At 37.6% G+C, this 20,866-nt stretch overlaps 1 long non-coding RNA gene across 1 annotated transcript; it reads right to left on the reverse strand.

Moving 5' to 3' along the window:
- Positions 1–468: 468 nt before the first annotated feature.
- Positions 469–19,663, reverse strand: LOC103228572 (uncharacterized). Its single transcript, XR_495647.3, has 4 exons — positions 19,451–19,663; positions 16,942–17,128; positions 14,922–15,130; positions 469–627 (listed from the first exon to the last, which is right to left on the reverse strand). It is a non-coding gene; the product is annotated as an uncharacterized lncRNA (long non-coding RNA).
- Positions 19,664–20,866: the final 1,203 nt, after the last annotated feature.

Here is a 20,866-nt window from a genome sequence, read left to right on the forward strand (position 1 = left end):
ATCAAAATATTTGAGTGAAATAGAATTTTTATTTATCGATGACTGTCTTTTGTTAATGTCGAGAAACACTTCTGACACCTAAATAATACTTTGATTACAGGATTCCTGGTTTTTGGCAACAAATTAAGGAAAGGAAATAATTAGTCTCCAAATTACACACTGATATTGGGTGTATATGGCTTTAACTATGTTGAGGCAGCATAAGCAATTAAAATTAGGTATTGCATGCACCCAGGATATATGAGTTAGGCAGAAAGTCAGAAGAAGTTAACACCTGTGTAGAAATATTGCTACTTTGGTTTCATTTCTGTTTTTTGTTGTGTTTTACATCTGAGTTAGGGATTGAAAGATGCAAGATTACTATTTTTAACAGAATGCTTTCGTTTAAAAGTAGTAGAAACAACTCAAACAAGCTTAATTAATATAGATAATTTATTGTTTTAGTGATTGAGAATAATTTCACGTAGTGCTTTAATGACAGCTCAAAAGAAATTCCCAGGACCTGTCTTTATACTTTTTGCATTTCTCAACTTCTCTTCCTGCGTGTTTGCTTCACTCCTTGGAGGCTTCTCTCTCTTGATTCAAGATGAATGATGGCGGCTTCCCCAAAATCATACTTCTGCATTGCTATGAAGCAAAAGCAAAGAAGGACATTTCTACCACAGTCTCCAACTACATGCTCTGAGATTCACTCTGATCAAACCAGCTAAACAACAGGCCATCTGGGAACAAATGTGGCTAGGGAGCCCACGTGCCATGACTGTTCCTAGCAAACATGTTCAGTTTCCTGTAGCACATGGTTGTCGTGGGAGCAGGAAGGAGACGTTCATTAAAATCAGAGTAGTGTACCAAGATAAAGGGAATAAATTTAGAGGTAAATAAATGACCTTACACTCTGCTTTTAATATCAAATATATGCATTAAAAATATTTCTGCCCAGAGATAAAGCCACACATTTGTGGTCAGTTGATTTTCAACAAAGGTGCCAAGAACAGACACAAAACATGGAGAGTCTCTTCAATAAATGGTGTTGGGAAAACTGGATATCCACTTCCAGAAGAATAAAACTAGACCCTTATCTCACACCATATATGAAAATCAACTGAAAATGGATTAAAGACTTAAACACAAAACCTGAAACTATAAAACTGCTAGAAGAAAATATAGAGGAGAGTTCCATTGGTCTGGGCAATGATTTTTTTTAATATGACTCCAAAGCACAGGCAACAAAAAGAAAAATAGATAAATGAGATTATGAAAAAAAAATAGTTTCTGCGCAGCAAAGGAAACAATCAGTAGAGTGAAAGACAACTTATGGAATGGGAGAAAGTAGTTGCAAACCATACATCTGATAAGGCATTGACACCCAAAATATATAAGAAACTCAAACAACTCAACAGAAAGAAAAAAAAAAACTGATTTAAAAATGGGCAAAGGACCAAGAGAGATATTTCTCAAGAGAAGAAATATAATGGGCAAGAAATATATTTAAAAATTCTTGACATTACTTAACATCAGAGAAATGCAAATTAAAACCGCAATGAGATTTCACTTCACAACTCTTTGAATGACTGTTATGAAAAAGACGAAAGATAGCAAGTGCTGTCAAGGATTGGAGAAAAGGTGACCCTTGTACACTGTTGATGGGAATGTAAATTTGTATGGTCATTATGGAAAACAGTAAGGAAGTCCCTCAAGAAATTAAAAATAGAGCTATACTATGATCCAGCAGATCCACTACTGGGTATATATCAAAAGAAATGAAATCAGCACGTTGAAGAGATACCTGCACTTCCATGTTTATTGCACCATTGTTTACAATAGCAAAGATAAGAAATCTACCTAAGCATCCATCAATGGATGAATGAATAAAGAAAATGTGATATATAAATATAACGGAATACTTTTCAATCTTAAAGAGAAGGAAATCTTGTCATTTTTCACAACACGGATGATCCTGGAGATTAAGTGAAATAAACCACACACAGAAAAATGATTACTGAATTTCCTCACTTATATGTGAAATTTTAAAAAGTTAAACTCATAGAATGATGGTTACCAGGGGCTGGTGTGGGGGTGTAGGGGAAGATTTTGGAAGTACACCAAAGATATTTGATCGAAGTACAATGGAAGATTTTGATTGAAGTACAATGTTGGTTAGATAGGAAGAAAAAGTTCAAGAGATCCACGGTAAAACATAGTGACTATAGTTAATAACAACATATTGCATTTTGAAAATCATATTTTTCTCTTCTCACCATTAAAAAAATGATGTTTGTGATGTAATGCACACGTTAATTACTAGATTGAGTCATTCAACAATGTATATATATTTCAAAACATCATGTTGTACACAATAAATGCATACAATTTTTATTTGTCAATTAATAAAATAAAATATTTTAAAATTCCTATTCACAGTTTTATGTTTAGGTAATATGAATAGGATATTATTCAAGCACCAAAAATAAAATTTTAGTAGAGTTTTCAATTTTAAAAATCCCATTAATCTAGTATAAAAGGATTAACTAGATTGAAATTATTAATATATGCTTTTGCCCACAACAGAATGCCAGAACCACTGCCTTTTGCCTTTAGGGTATCTCTGAAGTACCACTGCTAATCAAAAGCAGTTGAGACTGCCAAGTTCAGCTTCTCTTTCTAGAAAGCCACAAACTCACAAACTCACTCTCCAGTTTGCTGTCTTCTGTCATTGCCCTTCTCCATGACAGTAATATGGTGAATAGTATGGAGCCAGAAAGAGCAGGAACACATTACCAACAAGGAAGAAACGGCTCACCCAGCTCCAGGGTGCTGAGCTTGCAACCCACTTGTGATACTGGGTTATTTAGAAACTAGAAAGCAAATAACACACGCAAATTAAAACATATATTTCTGCATTGTAATGTTCTCTGCCTTTTTGGTGTTTTCTCCATGTTTTAACTTGTTTTATATTGGCTCTATTGAGAGATTTACATCCTACTTTTTTTCTAAAAAACTAGTAATTATCCTTTCGTAGCAACTAAACCAAATATCTGAATCTCCTTCTCCAGGAATCTTTAAATCTGCTATATTTTTATTTGTTTCTGTTTTCTAGCATTTATTCTATTTCAAGTGGCATAGACATCTTACTGGCTTTTGCAAAAGTAAATATTTTATCCCCTTTCAAGATGAATTGCAATTTTCTACCAGCCTTGAGCGGTGAGAAAATTTAAAGATGTCCACCTTATAGCATCTAGATTTCGACGAACTGAACCATCAAATTGTTCTGTGCATTTAATAAATTGTGCATTGCCCATGAATATTTCTCTAGTCAAGGTTGGTGTTATAGGAATTTAAGATACAGAAGCTCAGCAATAAAATGTATATATAACCAATGGCCTTGGAAAAGAATTGATTGAATGTGGGTTTAAAGTGAGGTTTAATACAGTCTTATGAGTATTTTAATGAATTATTAGGTATTTTATTATAACAAAAATTTAAATTATATGCTAAATAGCCAAGGAAAGATATATTTGCTTCAGATTAATATTTCTATATAATGGAATTTAACTCACTTTCAAGAGCTCCTTTTTAAATCACTACCAGCTTGTACATAATAAAGGGGGAAAAACATATTGTGAGTTACAGTTAACTATTTGAACTGGTAAATATTCTATTCCTTAATCACGACATAAAACTCCTGATCTATAAGTATTTGTTGTAATCATAGTTGACTTCAGAGGAGTTGTTGATATTAAAAATACTTAATTGTATATGTAAGGTGAATAGTTGATATAAAGAAAAGGCAATAAATGTAAAAGAAGCTTCATAGTCCATTTTCATAATTAATATCCGAATACTTTAGTTTTTCCTCTATGTCCTTCCAACTAAAACTGCTCTCAGTATTTCTAACTAAAAATAGAAGACACTGTGTCTTGCCTAGACTTTCTGAATTTTCCTACTGATGAGGCAGTGGTGGGACTCTTATTTTTCTCCTGCAGGAATGACAGATTCATTTCCCAGTTGCTGAATTACTGCTGGCAACTTTCAACTGAGTCTGCCTCAAAATTTCTTGAAGCCAGGACTCTCAAACTTTGAAGTGTATTGGGTGAGCTAAAAGCTCAGATGGCTGTTCCCCCAGACTTCTGATTTAGTAAATCTGGGGTGGAGCCCAATAGTGTGTCTTTCTAGCAAGCACCAGGGTAATGCTGATGCTACTGTTCTGGGAAGCACACTTTGGGAACCAGGGTCTTAAGCTGAAGAAAGCTGCTCACCCAAGGTGACACTTCCCATCTGGAGCAGCTCAGATCCACTGTGGGTACATAAGCCAGGCCTCCTTGCCTCAAAAGGATAAAGCGAAAGGACTATCTCAGCTCCAGATCTCCCACTGAAACAGGCTGAGCCTTTTGTTATCATTGTTTGGCATTTCAACAATTCTCTCTGTCCAATCCTATTTCCATTCTCCCCTTCTTTATAGGTGTTGATCCTGTGGGTGCAACGAGACCCAAATCAATGTGTTTAAAACATTTATCTAACATTTTAATGGCTGGTCAGCATTTGTAGAAAGCCATCCAAACTTGTGTCTATATTTTGCATTCTCCAATTCTAGGCGGATAAACTTCTCAGCTTCTACTGGCTGTGGGATGCATCTACAGAAACGTGTACAGATTCCTAATGTGCTGATCAAAATGAGTCCCACATGGGTGAAACCAGAGTCTCTGTCCAGGTAGATTTCTCTCCTGCTCTTCATACTAATATCTTTCCATTTTCTTCCTGCTTCCTATGCCACCATTTCTTGACATACTGTCAGAAGATGACCAGTTCATCTCTAGTTACCTAGTTACACAAAACAGATGCCAAAGTCATTACCCACCTCTTCTTTCCCCTTATTCTCCAAACCTAGCCCAATATCAATTTCTGTTGATTCTACCTAGAAAATCTCTCTCCAATATTTCTACACTCTTCTTTCTAACTGTCCATTTAAACCCTAGTGCAGACAAATAACATTAATCACTTAGATAACATTAAAGCCTTCCTAACTAGACCCAGGTTTTTTTTTGTTACCACTAATCTAATCTGTACCTTGGCAATGTCTCTAAAAAAATAATCTGATTTTGTTTCTTCCTTTTAATGCATTCCTTTTATCCTCTTCTGCCCCAAAATGTGCCCACAGCCCACACCCACTCTACATATACACAAATTGATCTCTGGATAAAGTTCAAAATTCTCAATTTCAGGCCTGGCGAGGTGGCTCACGCCTGTAATCCCAGCACTTTGAGAGGCTGAGGCAGGTGGATCACTTGAGGTCAGGAGTTCCAGATCAGCCTGACCAATATGGTGAAACCCCCGTCTCTACCAAAAATACAAAATTAGCTGGGCGTGGTGGTGCATACCTGTAATCCCAGCTACGTGGGAGACTGAGGCAGGAGAATTGCTTGAACCTGGGAGGCAGAGGTTGTAGTGAGCCAAGACCGTGCCATTGCACTCCAGCCTGGGAAACAAGAGCGAAACTCCATCTCCAAAAAAACAGAAAAAATCTCAACTTAGATTACAATCCTGCTCATGATCCACTCCCTCTTCTATCTCTTATCTCATCTTATATCCCCATATACAATACAATATGCTCCCATTATGCTAAACAACTGGAAGTTTCTGAGCCTTTGCAAAGCCGCTCATCCAGAAAAATGTCCCTGGGTTACCCAGGCTAAGACAACAAGCAAACAATGTTTATGGAAAGACATTTTAAAGTTTTCATTTCCTTGATAATAAATTAGATCCTGAGCAGCTGGTCATAAAATCCCCAGTTGAGAAACACTGCCATAGATACAGTCCTTTAATATAAAAGCAAAGGCAAAGAATTATAGCATTTGGGGGCTGGAATGGACTTTAAATAAAAGCAAGGCCAACTCCCTTGTTTTCCAAATACAGAAAATGTTTTCTCATAGAAGCTAAATGGACTTGTTTGGTGGATAGTAAAGGAGTCAGAACAAGATCAGAATGAGTGTGGGTAAAGTTGAAGGAAATCTATAAAATATCAAAGAACTAAAAAAAAAAAAAAAAAAGGTGCTTATGGAGGTGTCACCACTAATTTTGAAACTCAATACAAATATACCCAAAGTGTGTATGGTGGAGAGGGGGACAAACTGGGAGCCCAGAATCCCACACTGATTTCCAAGGTTATCATCTCTTTCCAAAGGCATTGTTGCCACTGTTTCTTTATGGAGGGCAATAGAGACTGAGAATGAGTGGGTTTACATATATCTTCATCTCTTTGAGTGTGCCAGTTGTAACTCTAATAGCTCATGTCTCAGGAAGAAAAGTATTTAATATTATTAACTGGTATACACATGTGAAGCAAACATTCTCATTCCCAACTAAATAATAAAAAATGTCATAAGCAACCTCTAGTATTTTCTACTCTATTTTATTATATTCTAAACCATTAAGAAAAGGACTGGCTATGATCTGCTTAACTGTTTTCTCAGTCCAATAGTGGGTTGTAAGCAACAGTCTGAAAAATAACGTGTTTGATTTCTTATTATTTGACCTCTGAATTTGTGGTCTTCTTTGTGTTCTTTTGTCTGTAATATCAACGATGTTTTTTAAATAGCACCAATATATTTTGCCTTCTTGGTAAATTGCATTGGCCAATTAAGATTAAGCCATATAGCAGGAAAATCGAATATAATGTTTCTTACTCAGCTGAGAATGCCATAACAAAATATCACAAAGGGGGTGGTTTAAACAATAGGTTTTTTTTTTTTTTTTCACAGTTTCTGGAGGCTGGAGTCTGAGATCAGTGTGCCAACATAGTCTGGTTGTGTGAGCCCTCATCCTCGCTTGCAGCTGGCCTCCTTCTCACTGTGTCCTCCTGTGGCAAGGACAGAGCAAGAGAGAGAAAACCTTCTGGTGTCTCTCCTTATAAGGGTGCTGAGTTCCTCCTGAGCACCCCACTTTCGTGACTGTAACTAAACTTATTCATCGTCTCAAAGCCTCATTTCCAAATACCATTAAACTGGGGGTTAAGGCTTCAACATATGAATTTTAGGGGGAACACAATAGTCCATGGCATAATGTAAACCAACATACTTCCATATGGAAAGGGCCTTACAGCCCCGGAGGCAAAAAGGACCTGGGGAAAGTGGAAGTGAAAGGTAGCAAGTAGTGTTTCATCCTCGGAATCAAAATTCGAGGAGAGGTTGTTAGAAATACCTTTATAAATGGAGGAGAGTTTATTCCTTATTTCCATGTTAAAGTTTATAAAATTTCAAAAACCCTTGGAGAAGCAGCTTGACAACATAAGGTAGCTGCCACAAAGCATTAATGATGACACGATGTGATTAGACAGAGAACGGATCCTGACATGGTGACCTCTCACGCTCCACAGACAGGGAAAATGTGAAAGAAATTCAAAAGTTTTTACATGACACTCAGTGGGTGTTTGGTAGATAGCTCAAAGTCAGACACTTTGATATCCCAGTGTCACGAATCCTGGCAATAACTGAAGTGTGTGTCCTGGGTAAGAGAAGGAAATTTTCTTGCACAGACAAAGGATATTGATACACTACACAGAAGATGTAGCAAGGACAGAAGCCAAGGCCTGAAAGTAAGCAAGATTGATGACATCTCAACTAGAGGTACCCAGAAGCCAGTAGATAAGGACAACATAACATTATGTATGTTCTCATGGTACCCAAACATCACCCAGAGGCAGAAGTAGAAGAGGATGGAGAGTGATATGATTTGGATATTTGTTCCCTCTAAATTCCATGTTGAAATGTGATTCCCAAATGTTTCAGGTGGGGCCTAGTAGGAGGTATTGGATCATGAGGGTGAATCCCTCATGAATGGCTTGGCACCATCCACTTGGTGCTGAGTGAGTTCTTGCTATATTAGACCCCAGGAGAGCTGGTTGTTGAAAAGAGCTTGGCTCCTCCTCCTTTTCTCTCTTGCTCCTTCTTGTCATGCGATTGGCTGGCTCGCCTTCACCTTGCACCTTGATTATAAGCTTCCTGAGGCCTTCCCCAAGAGCAGATGGTGGCATCATGCTTCCTGTACAGCCTGCAGAACCATGACCAAAATAAATTTCTTTCCTTTATAAATTAGCCAGTCTCAGGTATAGCAGAGACAAAGTCTCAAGTCTAGGTATTTAGCACAAAGATATTGAGAAAGGCAGAAAGAAATTGTTACTAAACTACAACAGCTGCAATATATTTAATTATCAAGTTTGTAACTTAAAATGTGATACTATTATACTTCAGTTTCTTTTTCTTTTTCTTTTTCTTTTTCTTTTTCTTTTGTGAGACGGAGTCTCGCTTTGTCACTAAGGTGGAGTGCAGTGGTGTGAACTCAGCTCACTGCAAGCTCCGCCTCCTGGGTTCACACCATTCTCCTGCCTCAGCCTCCCAAGTAGCTGGAACTACAGGTGCCCGCCACCACGCCCGGCTAATATTTTGTATTTTTTAGTAGACAGGGTTTCACCATGTTAGCCGGGTTGGTCTTGATCTCCTGACCTTGTGATATGCCCACCTTGGCCTCCCAACGTGCTGGGACTACAGGCATGAGCCACCATGCCCGGCCCTGTTTTCATTATATACTCCCTCTCCATTAAAATATTTTGACCTGTCATTATAATTTAAGAAATATAGGGTGATTTCTAAAAATATAACATGGGTTTTCATGAGATGCTTGGGTCAAAAACTATGTGATTTTTGTGCTAATATATTTAAAACCAAGTAATTAATTCTTCCCCTTTCTCTAAAACTGATAATGGACTAATCTATATGCCATATGTTGATATCATACTTGTTGCACAAAGTTTCATATAGTTATTTATTTGAGGCAGGGTCCAGCTTTGTCACCCAGGCTGGAGGAGTGGCACAATCTTGGCTCACAGCAACGTCTGCCCTCCTGGGCTCATGTGATCCTTCTACCTCAGCCTCCCAAGTCGCTTGGATCACAGGCATGCACCACCATGCCTGGCCTTATTTATTTATTTATTTATTTATTTATTTATTTATTTATTTATTTTTAGTAGTGACGGGGGTCTTACCATGTTGCCTAGGCTGGTCTTGAACTCCTGAGCTCAAATGATCCACCCGCCTCAGCCTCCCAAAGTGCAGGGATGATAGACGTGAGCCACCACATCCAGCCACAGTTCTCATTTATAAAACGAATATTCTTCGTACTATTTTACATAAATATTACGCTTTTCTTGGAGTCCTCCAAAATATATGAAAAGAAACATGTATAGCAAAGGCTAAGTCTGAGATAAATAGTCATTTCTGGATAAATCTGTAACTAAGAATAGGATAACCTTCATTTGGTCACAGAGAATTGTAATACCATAATACTATAATTGTCATGCTATGCTTAGCTATTTTTAAGTGATTGTTGACTTTTACTGTATGCCTACCTACCATATACTCATCACTGAGCTATGTAGGCTCTGAGAATACAGACTAAAGCGGGCAAATTTTTGCCCTATCAAAGCTGGTTGCCTAATTCATGAAAGAAAATTAAACATTTACAAACAGCAATGCCCACTGTGGCATGTTCCGTATGTTACAGGAGCAGCGGGGAGGGTCTTTTTAGTTGTGCAAGGGGTCTGCATAGGGGAAATTGTGAGGGATAAAAGACAGTTTCCCAGGTGGCCTTGGACAGTCCCTGTTCTCCCTCCTTTCTCACTTACAGTTCTCAGGAATATCTGTAGAATGTGCTGCGAATGTAATATCATGAGACAGACGGGGACTAGCAAGCCCTGGTTCCGCTCCAGTCTGCCCCACTAGAAACAGGATGTCCTTCAGGCTTTACCGCTCAATGAGCCCGGTGGCCCAGGACGTAAAACCCAGGGTGGGCTGCTTTCCGGGTCCCTCAGCTGCGGTCCAAGTGGGGCACGTGCAGGTCAGACTCCATCTGTACTAGACAGCTTTCTTGAACCTTGGGGGAGTGGCTTTTGAGTCTTAGCTTTCTGTCATCTTTGCTGCCTATCTGTAAGTAATAAACCCACTTCATGGAACTTGCATGTGACTGTTTTGTCTCAACAGACTCTGACCACTTGATAACCAGTGCACAGTGAATATGCTTCACAGTATTAACTGGGCTCAATCTTAACTTATACATAGGAATTTTGTGTGTTTTTAAAATATTCCTTTCTTACACTGAAGAGGCCTGACTGAATCTGCTAGAAATATTAGAATGGAGCAAATCGGTGCCACAAAAATATCTGAGATTTAATTTTTAGGTTTTACCTCATGATTTCGTATGTTGGGCACTAAAATAAGTCATTTAAACATAACTTTTAAAAGCCAGGCAGTGGTTGCTTATTTTGAGGAAACTGCAATATATACCTATAAATATTATCAGAATTGCTACTGTTGGCTTGGAAGAAAATATCCACAATGATCACATACCAATTCAAATATATTTTTACTTCAAAATATTTGGACAGGTCTGAACATGAGGTAACTCAGAAAATCCCTTGATCATTCAAAAATTGGCTCATGATGTTGAGGGGATGAGATTACAAATGCATGAAACCCCGACCTAGATTAGACCAATCAGATTCACTCTCTCAAGAATTTTAAGTTCCAACAGATTCCAAGTGCTGAACTCTAAAGAACCTGTAAAATAGGACTGGACCAACCATGGTTACCAGTCAGCTTGGTTGTAAGGCAAGCAGTGAAAGCTCACCTCCAGAAGAGTCAAGTGCTGAGGAAATGAGGATTAAAAGTCAGGTGGAACCAAGAGAGGCAGGGAGAGATTGGGATAAGTGGGTTGTGTTGGTTTCTGGGTTGCCTTGATTGCCTTGTTTGGGTGCTCTCAATTTCAGTCCCTTACAGGGCCTGGCTGCACTTCTTGTCCTTGGATTTTATGGGATCCACCAAGATTGCTCCAGGCACTGACTAGATAATTATGAATGACTTTTGTTACATCCAAACAAATGATTAACACATTTGTACTAAAAAAAAAAAAAAAGAAAAAAAGAAAATGAGAAGGCAGCCTAAGACCAAGTAAGAAAAGGCAAAACGTAGTGTAGCACAATATGTACATCTTATCACAGTGCTTGTTTACTGCTGGACTCCATGGAATGAAAAACAATAGAATATAAATCAATTCATATGCTGCCTTCATATTCCCCTGCGGTACACAGTAGCACTAAAATCATATGTAATTTAGCTGAGTGAGATGGCTCCATAGTTTCATCCATGATATTCAGTTGAGAGAAAAAGTTATTCATTTTATCATTTCAATGTTTACTCTTTTCTGAAATAGATTAATTTAAATTGCTCAGGGTGATCTTGGAATATCATTTGACATGATGATTTTTTTCCAGTCTGCAAGAAAGTTTAAAACAACAGTAGTTGCTAGCCATTTATTTCCAAATGCCCAAATGTATTGGAAGTCAGATTGAATTTTTTGATAATTATCCAGATGTTGAATATATGTAGAGTGAACGTTAAAAATAAAATAAGCGACTGCCACTCAATAAGTCAGAGGTTAGGGCAGCGTTTGGAATAGAAAAATCTTTGAAGAGCCAGTGTCCTTAATGACATCAATGACATTTTTCCATCGAATGGCTGCCCTCACCATCTCATTCTATTATGCAGTAACTTTATAGAGGCTCTCCTTGCCAGTGGCCCCCTCTAAATTCCTTTTCTTATTAACTTTTCAGAAATTCTTTCACACAAAAGGGATTGACAGTTGCTCACTGTGAGCTCTCCCAGGAGAACTGTCATTTTAAGCCTTTAATTAAACAGAGCAATCTTTTACTTTAGGATTTTACAAAACGTAGTCAATAGAAAAGGGAACGTTTGAGGAACAAAGAAGTTTCCTTGAATCTCTTACATCATACCAGGTAGGTGACTGTTCTATCCATTCTCCTTAGCAAATCAGACCTTGCTTGGCAAAAAAAGTATTAAATAGAGATAATTCCAATACTTATTCAGTCTTATCTTCATAATCATTATCATTGCTATTCTCCTTCATGAATCATCTTTTTTTCTTTGAAATATTACATATTTTCCCCCAAGCAGAAGAAAACAGAAAAGCAAAATGAACTCAAAGAAGCATTAAACATATTCTATCAAGGAGATATGTTAGCAGCAGCAACTTTTATGAACACATGTAAAATAAAATAATTATACAAACAATAATATACATGCACTTATTCAAACATTCTCTGCAAGTTTTGATGAAAGTTAAAATATACAAGTGCTTAAGGCAATAATGTTGGCAGAATGCTACAGTGGTGAATAGATTGCCTCTGCCACATCAAGATAGATTGCCTATCTATGGGATCTCATTGGGGTAGCACCACAGATGGACTCTAGTCCATGATTAAGTTAGGAGAGGACCTTGTGCTCCCTAAACTAAGGCAGTAGAAGTGGTAGGTCATGCCATTAGTTAATACACCAAATAGCTGCAGCCATAAGAGTCAGACTCCTGACCATGACAGGGAGAGGATCAGTGCTTTTTAATCATGCATCTTAAAACTAAACAAAATTAAACTAAGGCAGCAGAGTGGCAGGTCATGCTATTAGTTAATACACTAAATAGCTGTAGCCATAAGGGTCAGCCTCCTGACCATGACAGGGGGAGGATCAACGCTTCTTAATCATGCATCTTAAAAATCACACAGTGTTAAGAGCTGAGATCTCTCTCCCAAGTCAGATATCTGTCCTAGCCAAGGTGCAATGGACAACACCAAACCCCACATCTGCTGCTTCTATTACTTTGTGAATCTTCTCTGAAGAATTCTTCCTACCATAAGACGAGCATGCATGAGGTCTGGCAATTTGCCTTTGTTTTTATGAAAATATAAAAATATAACATGCAATGAAATAATTTAATAGACATATACCTATATTGATATATCAAATACTTACTATTCATTAATCTTTCAACAAATAATTTTTGAGACTAAGTCTGTGCCAGAAACTGTATGTACAACATACACACAGCATTGGGATATAAGATAAAGGTCAAGACTGGGCTTTGAATTAGGATTACTGAGTTAGAATTCCAGTGTTGCTTGTGATTAGTAGTGTGAGGTGAGCAAGTTCTACTCTGACTCACATTTTTTGTTCCATAAAATAATAGTTACGTTTGCGAGGTTGTCATGGGGATTAATGAAAATGTACGAATAGTACTTAATATAAATATGACAACTATAAAATTCCACTTTGGACAATATATTATCACATTTTCTTTGAAAAAAGAATCCTGATAATGAGGATACATAAATGAATTCTTAATTTCAAAAATGCAAATGATGAAGCAATAAGTTCGAAGAATATTAGAACCAGATTTAAAAAAAACAAACTTCTTAGTAAAACATGGGGGTGTCCCTTATTAAAATAGTCTGTTTAAGCATGGATGCATAAAACTTACACACTATCTGTAAATATCTTCGTCCAAAATTCACACTGATAATCATTAATTATTAGGCCATTTATCAGTGGGAAAAAAATATCAGTTCTCAGTGACTAAAAACAAAATAGAGGGAAAAAAAAGGCTTCTCAAGAAATCTCCTCCCATCCAATTTCATAGAACACATCTAAATAAGTCATCTGTGTAGGTGGGTTGCTAGGGAATGCTGTAGTTTAAAGTACTTATATGATAGCTTTGAAAACATGAGTCCATGTAGAAATTAAATTTTAAGAATTAAGTGGTCATATCCAGTCACAAGCATCCATTTTGAAGACATTACATAATGTCACAGATTGTACGGAATATCCCACTGGTAAGCTGTAATAACCAGGTGACTTCTGCATGATAGAGACACCCATGATAAGGCTGAGAGGATGTTATTAATAGAATAGCCTTTACCATATCTTGCTGTAGATGCTGTTTAAAGTTCCTTTAATTTAAGCAAATAAGCCAAAAGCTTCTAGTTCAGAGCTCTGAACACAAGGATTATGCCAGGAATGTTATGTAATAAGTTAACTAAACTGGTTTGTTCCTGAGGATTTTATTCCTTTTCCTGTATATTCCTAAAGAATTTACTTCTCTCCCCATACTCCACCCTCAGTAATGGAACAGAATAAAGTGGCTTTGAAGTATATGCAAGGGAAAGCATAAGAAAAAAATGCATTTTTAAGAAAAAAAAAATGAATTACGCTGGTTTCCTATTTTATGAGTTGAACTTACTCCAGAAACAAGACAAATACTTTCCTAGTATGCTCTTTGGGGAATAAATTTAAAAATTTGAATAAATAGAATACATCATCCTCAACTAAGTACTAAATGTAGAATAAATGAATGAAGGAATGAATGTTTCCCAAGCATTAGATGCTTTAAATACATGATTCTATTTCATATCCATCATAATTCCATGTCAAAGAGAATGAAGCTGATACGCAATGACTCTTACTCCAGAAGGCAGAGGTGGGATGCCAGAATTCTAAACAGAGCCGTATCCTCTAATCAATCATCTTTTCAATGGCTGTAGGTTGAAATTAAGGACAATTGAGGAGATACATAAAATACATTAATGCAATCTAATCATGAAGAAGATCACTAAAACATATTGCCTGTTACTGAGACAGAGGAAAGAAAAATGATCCAATAAGCAGCTTCTAACTTGACTGGTGAAGAACAGAACAGGATGGAAATAATTGAACTTCTATATGAACCTGCATAAGCTGTACTTGTAAAGGTATTAGGTATTACTTTTAAAAACAATGAGTTTCACCTTGAGGCATTGTCATCTATTCTGCTTCCCTCCTTAGCTGAAGATAGTTAAATAAGTTACTTTTTCCTATATTAAAATAAATTTTGTAAAAAGGAAAAATTTTTAAATTAAAATCTATAATAATGAATGAATTTTACTGTGCTTCTGTAGTTTTACCATCACTTCCAGTGTATACAACTAAATTGCCTGAAGATGGGAAAAATTCACTCCAGGGAGGCATGCAGTATTGGCTAAAGAAACATACCATGTTTTCATGTTTCTTTGACCGTTGTTGATTTCATCACTTGTTTCGAAAATTTGTTTCAAAGCCCTTGGAAATCCCAACTTCTCAGTTTCTTTCTTGAATTCGATGGGACTGCAGAATAATTTAAGCTTTTCATCTGAGTTAGAATCTGTATTTCTGTAGTTCATCAACCTCATCTGTCACGTATATGTCACTGAAATGAGAAAAACCTTAGAAGGCAGAAAAAAATTAAAAACAAATTAATGTGGGAAGATGATATAAATCAAGTAGTGAAGCCAAGAGTGAATTATCAAAAGATCTTTCATCAGAAGTGAATACATTTTCCTTTCTCTCAAGAGGAACCCATTATGTGTTTTTGTTTGCACTATTGTACTTCAAGTGGCATATTAAAGGAATAGATTTATTAGGATTTAGAATGTGTTTTACTCTGATAGGAAAGAATAGTGGTCCTTTAAATTTCATTTGAAAAGACTTAAACCTTGAAAGTCGACATAGGCCCTGGCTAGTAATGAATGCTATGAAAAACAAATACTGTTTATAACTTAAAATACATGACTGAATCATCCCCCATAAGAAAAGAAAATATCACAACAAGACCAGCTTAGAATTAACATTATTTAGTCTATCTAAAATCCTTATAGTTTATTCAGTCAAATATGACAGTTTGACATTTTTTAGCAAATGCATACTCTGTTTACTGAGAGGGAAAAGAAACAATTAAAACAAGGATTGCTTACATTTTCTAAGCTTGTTTTCCCTCCGAGTTAAACTAACTGGCTTTACCAATGGGTTTTGAAAGACACATCTATGCCAAACAGAAATCTCAATAAGGGGTTTGGAATTGCCAGGCAATGAGGGAAGATAAAGACAGATAGAAATTCAACTACAAAGAAAAATTTGTTTTTTAGTAGCTCACCAATCACCACATCTGTTTTTTTTTTAATCAGAGAAACATAAATTGCAATATTGTAGTTTTTTTTGGAAGAGTGAGAGACAGAGAGAGAGAGAGAGAGAGAGAGAGAGAGAGTGTGTGTGTGTATGAGAGACAGAGAGACGAGAGAGAGAGAGAGAGTGTGTGTGTGTGTGTGTGTGTATGAGAGACAGAAAGACAGAGAGAGAGTGTGTGTGTGTGTGTGTGTGTGTGTGTGTGTGTGTGTGTGTGTATGAGAGACAGAGAGACGAGAGAGAAGAGAGGATGAGAGAGACGGACTTGTTAGGAAAGCAATGTCTGGGCATTTACCTTGGCCTAAGATGCTAATCAGTGGTATGATTTGGGGAAGGGAACCGTTGTAATAGTAATAACGTTCTGATCCTGAGATCTGCAAATGTCTGTAACAACAGGCAGAAAGGGATTTTTCTTTTATAGACAGGAATAAATAAGGCTAGAAACAACCAGGCTTGGAAAAATGGGATAAGGGGGAGCTGGTGAGATCAGAGAGGTCGGCCTCTTCGTGGCGGGGGTGGGTCCTAAATGAGCAGTTGTATTGCTGGCTCAGGCAGAAGGCGCTTCAAACCAGGTTCGAGGAAGAGGGAAGGAGAGAAATGTCACACATTTGGGTAGGGAGAATTATGTTCTGATTAACCAGTTGTAACAAGTAGTTCAGCTAATCATTTATGAGTGTCTGGCCTAGTCATAGGTAAACAAGGGGGCATCCATGAGTTGTATCTAAGATAAGTGGGGGAAGTGGGGTTCTTTGCAGTGGACTATTTTCTGGAACACAAAGGATGGGGGGATTTCTTTAATGTTCACTCCTTTCCAGGACTGAATTAGGGTGAAATTCAACATTGTCAGTCTTGATGTCACTCCCAGCTCTGAGCCATTTTTTTCTTGCTCTTACCCTAAACAAGAAAGGTTCTTTCTTTTCCTCTCTTCTCACAAAGATCCTGGAAGAACCAGGTCACTGCATTGAAGTATTAGGGCAAGGGTTGGGGAGGAAGAATCACATGGGAAAGTCTTTAAAGAGGAAAGAAACCACCTGGGACAACAACATCTGAGCTGAGAATGGTCTCTTAAGAATACCTAAAATCAGATCATAAAGTCTCCTCAGCAAACTGGAAGGTCGTGGCTGGATTCTGCGGTTCGTTTTCAAAGCTCTGAGCATAAGAAGGGCACCCTCTGGATGGGCTGCAACAGGAGAAAGTAGCATACAAGGTGGGAAGTGTACGTCTGAAGCTCTTCCAGACAGATGTTGGCAACTGTGTCTGGCCTGAACAAGAACATAAAGGGTACATCTTACAGCAGATCTCATCAGAGTGAGAAAGTGACAGTATACACCAGTGATTCCATGGTGCCCCATAGGGTCAGGGTGAGGAGGCACGTGAAATTAAGTGGGTGGTGATTTTTTCCCTCCTGGAAAGTGGTGTATAAATCTGAACTGCATGAAGTTCGTACATCTTGGGACTCTCTCATTTTCTTAAATCAAAAATGCTACTTATCACCTTCGTGACTTGTAAGTTTCTCCTGTGAAATCATAGGACAATAATAACTTGAGAAAAAAAGTTCTTCCAAACAGGGCACCATGGATTGTTGCTGATACACATGCTACTACCATCAAAAGCAGTGAAGATACATCATACATTCTATAATTAATTCTGTAACAGTGAAAATTTTAGTTCTGCTCATCACTGACAAAGTGCCAATAACTCTCATTTAAATTTACTGTTTAGGAGCAGTCAGATCTTTTATCACTATTGTGATAAATTAGAAGTGGGAATGAAGCCTGTGTTTTCTGTAATTAAGTAGTAATAATGCCATTTCTGACATACTTTGTCTCTGTCATCAAGGTAATATGATTTGCTTCTTAATTACATTTCTGGTGAAAGTGAAATAACAAAGAACACCACCAGTGAATTCATCTCCTTATAATACATGTTACAGTGAGACTTGGTTAATGCTAAAGAGGTAGCAAGGAAGGAGGCTTGGCAAACCAGATTAGATTTTCTCTTCCTCTTACTTGTCCTAGTATACAGGATGTTATTATTCTGCATTCCATAAATTACATGTAATTGCATTATAGTGTCATCTCCATTTCTCATAATGTTGAAATGTTCATTGTAGCTTACCAGGAAGCCTTAAATGTGGGTGCATGGGAAGTGGGATGAACAAAATGATGCCAATCTTGATTTCTATATGCTATTATCAAAGCTCCATTTAACCACTCTTCTGGAGGTGGGGCAGTCACACCTGAATTACACCATCGACTAATGGAGACCACCTAGAGAGACTCCAAAAGACTTACGGGCAGTCATTTTTAGAGCTATTCCATTATGCTTTAGGCAGCAGTATTCACAAGACCCATCTTAGCATTTGGTGAATGATTCTGAATCTGAAGCTTTATTTTCCCCCTTCTCACCTAATCATAGCAGGTAAGTTCTATCACCCTCCAGGTCTCCTCTAAAAGCTGGCGCATCTTTGTACTGCTTACAGCTTTGTCTCAAGCAACAAGTCCCAGCAACTAGAAAAAGATCCTTTTCCTCCTCCACATTCCCAATTTGGAAGAGCCAGCTGAGAGCAATATGGTGGAGTAGGCTGACCTCAGCTGACACTCCGCAAACATTTGCTTAGCACTGTGCTAGATGTGAATAGAAATAAAGATAAATAAAAATAGGGCCCAAGCCCTTCAGAAGCTGGCAAAGTATTAATTCACTTGGGAAGATTCTGATAAGTTTATTCACACTAAACTGTTATTAGCTGACAAGTGTTAGTTCCGTCAGGTGTTATTACAACAGGTTCCTTAGCAACCCAGTTTCTCCTTGTGTGGTTGGTAGGAAGCAGGGGGAGAAGCTGAGGTACTAGGGCATTGCTGTGTGGGAACAGCTTTAGAAGAAATCTGTCTGAGAATTATAAAGTTGCCCAACTGAAGCTCCAGAGAATCACCTGCCAACCTATTTCATCCTGGAGCTTTTACAGAATGGGCTCCCAGGAATGTCCCTTAACAGATTTGCTGCCAACCAAGAAAGCAAGTGTGCAGAGCTGACCTTGGAGCCAGGAGCTTCAGGAAGCTCATTTTCTCATTAAGAATTGTCTTCCCTTTAAAAGCACCATAATGTAGCTTGAAAAACTGCCTTCCTGTAAGAGCTTGTTTCATAGCCTGATACTTTGTGGAGTAATGGCTACAGAATTTAGGTTCCATTCACAGTGATCCTAAAGGGCACCACTGTATCAAATGTTTCGAATGTTAGGAATGTTAGGCTAGAAATCAAGTGGCCTCCTGAGTGAATTTCACATTTCAATGAGTGTATAAATGAGATGTGCCCTGAAGAAAGATTTGGGGTGGGGGGGTGGACAAATCTTAGCCTTTTTACAGGAAATGTCTGTATCTATTTCTATCTATCTATCGATAGATATTTGTACATATAGCATATGTGTGTATACATACATAATTTCTTATATTTAATTTGTGATTATATAACAATGAACAATTGAAAATCAGGGACCAGCCTACTTACACAAAAAAATTATATATTACTTTTATTAATTCTATAATCACCAAACAGTAAAAATGAAAACTAGGGCTCAGAGTACTTACAGAAATCTTCCTGCAGAAAATTATGGTGACTTCTACTATCATTTAGACAGGATTTTAGTAAGTTTGGGTTTAAAACATATGAGGCGTGCTTTGAAGATCAAGGCCTGGGCCCGTTGGCTTAGAATAAGGTTCATCTGCAAACATAGCGATTCAGTAAACTGTCACTAGCCAAGGATGGATCTTGCCTTCATCTGCCTGAGCATCAGGAGAAAATTTATTTAAGGAGAAAGAAAACAAGAGCAAGGAGCATTCTGTGGCTTATATGTCTTGTAACTTGAGATGACATTTTCTGCATACTTTCTATTATATAATATCCAGTAGAAGATATGGGATGCCCAGATCTCAGTGGCTCAAATTGCAAGCAAAAGGCAGTAATTGGATGTCCACACTGTCCATCATCTCAAGGACAACAGAGACAGATGGGCCACCTCAGGTGCGGAAGCCAGATATGGCGAAGAGACTTGAGAGGCTAGGAATCATTCTTTACTGAGGAGGGGTGGGGTGGGGTGAGCAGCGAGGATGAGATTGGCAGGTATTTCCCATTCTGCTTGCAGTCTTTTCCACCGTGGGATTAGCAATGGGCATGAACCACATCTGAATATTAGTAATTTACAGGATAAAATAAAGGGATGCTAGGAAACTCTTCTGACATTCTGTCTCCTGAAGTTCTGAAGATGTCACTCACAGTCTTAAAAAGAGAAAATATTATCAATCAGAGCCTGATGAGAAGAAATGAGAGTCTCAGACCTTAACTAACAAGTTCCATGGAACAATAGTATATGTAAAAATAAATAACACGCGATAGGCACTCAAGAAATGTTTTCACTGATAATAATAATAGACAACATTTTGGTGGGAACTTACATGTGTCAAACACTTGGCTAAACAATATCCTCATGTGGTTCAAGCTCTGAAACTTATTTTCTTCAATAACTCATTTGGCAACAAAACCTGACTGTACCTGAATTTGTGTGATGCCAGAACTTGACCTGAACTGCTGTGCAGCTATTTCTTGTGTTTATTTATTCAACTTAGTTGAAATATTTCTATATTTCCCTGTAGAATTTTTGATGTGTTTGACTATGAGATGTTTCCCAAACTCTATTATGAGGTATTGTTTAATATATAATATATACTCCATATAATCTTTCTTTAAAAAAGCAAAAATTTCTTATTCTAGGGTACATCTGGTCTCAGAGGGTTTAAACAAGGGTTGTAGAGCCTGAGTCTTTTCAACATCCTTTGATTCAGCAATATAAATTCTCTTCATTTTGTGGCTGGGAGATTGAAGCACAGAGATGTTAAATAGTTTCTTTTAGGTCACACGGTTGATACTGGTTGAAGATACAACTTGATTATAGTCAGTTTGCCACTAAGGTTATGGTCTTAAGTCACTACTCTGTACTGCTTCTTGTA

The sequence above is a fragment of the Chlorocebus sabaeus genome, chromosome 22 (genome assembly GCF_047675955.1).
Source record: "Chlorocebus sabaeus isolate Y175 chromosome 22, mChlSab1.0.hap1, whole genome shotgun sequence".
NCBI classification, from domain to species: domain Eukaryota; kingdom Metazoa; phylum Chordata; class Mammalia; order Primates; family Cercopithecidae; genus Chlorocebus; species Chlorocebus sabaeus.